The sequence below is a fragment of the Malus sylvestris genome, chromosome 3, assembly GCF_916048215.2.
Source record: "Malus sylvestris chromosome 3, drMalSylv7.2, whole genome shotgun sequence".
Taxonomy (NCBI): Eukaryota; Viridiplantae; Streptophyta; class Magnoliopsida; order Rosales; family Rosaceae; genus Malus; species Malus sylvestris.
Genome location: NC_062262.1, coordinates 14922119 through 14924240, shown reverse-complemented (window position 1 = coordinate 14924240; position 2122 = coordinate 14922119).

The following is a 2122-nucleotide window of genomic DNA, read 5'->3' as shown; positions in this document are numbered from 1 at the left end:
AGAGCATTCCCAGGATGGGTGACACATTGGGAAGTTCTCGTGTGAGTTCCTAGAAACAAAACCGTGAGGGCGTGGTCGGGGCCCAAAGCGGACAATATCGTGCTACGGTGGAGTCGAGCCCGGGATGTGGTGGAGGCCCAGGCCGGGATTTGACAATTTGGTATTAGAGCCAATCCTTGGCCGGAAGTATGCCGACGAGGACCTTGGGCCCATAAGGGGGATGGATTGTAACATCCCACATCGCCTAAGGGAGTGGATCTTGTAAGCCTTATATGTATATTCCCATCTCTACCTAACATGAGGTCTTTTGCGAACTCGCAGGCTTTGAGTTCCATCGGAACTCCGAAGTTAAGTGAGTTCGTGCGAGAGCATTCCCATGATGGGTGACCCACAGGGAAGTTCTCGTGTGAGTTCCCAGAAACAAAACCGTGAGGGCATGGTTAGGGCCTAAAGCGGACAATTTCGTGCACCTAACACAAGGCCTTTTGGGAACTTATTGGCTTCGAGTTCCATTGGAACTCCGAAGTTAAGCGAGTTCGAGTGAGAGCATTTCTAGGATGGGTGACCTACTGGGAAGTTCTCGTGTGAGTTCCCAGAAACAAAACCTTGAGGGCGTGGTCGGGGCCTAAAGCAGGCAATATCGTGCTACAGCAGAGTCGAGCCCGGGATGTGGTGGAGCTCGGGTCAGGATGTGACAATTTGGTATTAGAGCCAATACCTGGCCGGAAGTGTGCCAACGAGGACGTCGGGCCCTTAAGAGGGTTGGATTGTAACATCCCACATCGCCCATGGGAGTGGATCTTGTAAGCCTGATATGTATATTCCCATCTCTACCTAACACGAGGCCTTTTGGGAACTCACTGGCTTCGGGTTCCATCGGAACTTCAAAGTTAAGTGAGTTTGCAGGAGAGCATTCCTATGATGGGTGACTTACTAGGAAGTTCTTGTGTGAGTTCCCAGAAACAAAACTATGAGGGCATGGTTGAGGCCCAAAGAGAACAATATCGTTCTACGGCAGAGTCGAGCCCGGGATGTGGTGGAGCTCGGGTCTGGATGTGACAGATCCACTCAGCGAAATGCAAGAAAAAAAATCCATAATAGGTGCCTTGTCCAAATTTATATTTCCTATAATTGCACCTATAAGATATCATTTAACTTTATTAAGCACTTTATAAGATTTCACAAATTATAACACCTAAACATGATTAATGGCTTTGAATTAACCTAAACAGGGTTCGCCACGCTATTCGAGATGTCGAAAAACCTAAAGTAGGTCTAGGGTCCCTCACGATATGGTAAGTTTCTATGTTGAAGATCCTAATCATTAGAGGCTCAAAGAGGGGACTTAGTCTGGAAGATGAAACATGGTAGCTGAAAGCCACAATGAAGGTGATTTAGAAGCCACAACCACAATGGAGCTATCTAAAGATGAAATGCCAGAAGATCTCACCGTTGAATCCAAAAAACTTCACCTAGAGATTCGTGTGTTCGAAGATCTAACTATATGTCTGGCTTCGAAACGCCAAAGGTTCACAAGAAATGAAGCTAAGACGCCACATGTATGAAGAAATAAACAGTATGTATTCTAACTTACTTTGAGAGGTATAGTCTCTGACAAGGTTCTAAAAGACGCTAGGCGCTAGTTAGTGGGTTGGGGCCTAGCGCCTAGGTGGCTAGGCAAGGCCTAGGCGGGCGCCTAGGCGGATTTAAGTAAATCTATTATATTTCGTGTAAATAAGTGCTTGTTTATACTTAATATATATATATATATATATAATTTCATCATAAACTACAAAATAGAATGACATATATATTATGAAGTATTGGAACATAATGAAAATATTGAGAACAAGCATATAATGTGTGTTCATTTAAGTATTCAACAAATCTATTACAATTTATTGAAAAAAATAAAATGTAAAATGAAAGTTATCTATTTTCTGTCTAAGTGAGTCGCAACCTAGGTGGGTCTGGGCGAGATAGGTGGGTGCCTAGGTAGTCTAGGCGAGCGTTTCAGCAGGTCTAGGCACCCTTTCTTAATTTTCAAATACCTAGGCATTAATCGGGGTGGTGACCAGCCACCTAGCGCCTAGGCAGGATTTTTTTGAACAATGGTCTCTAG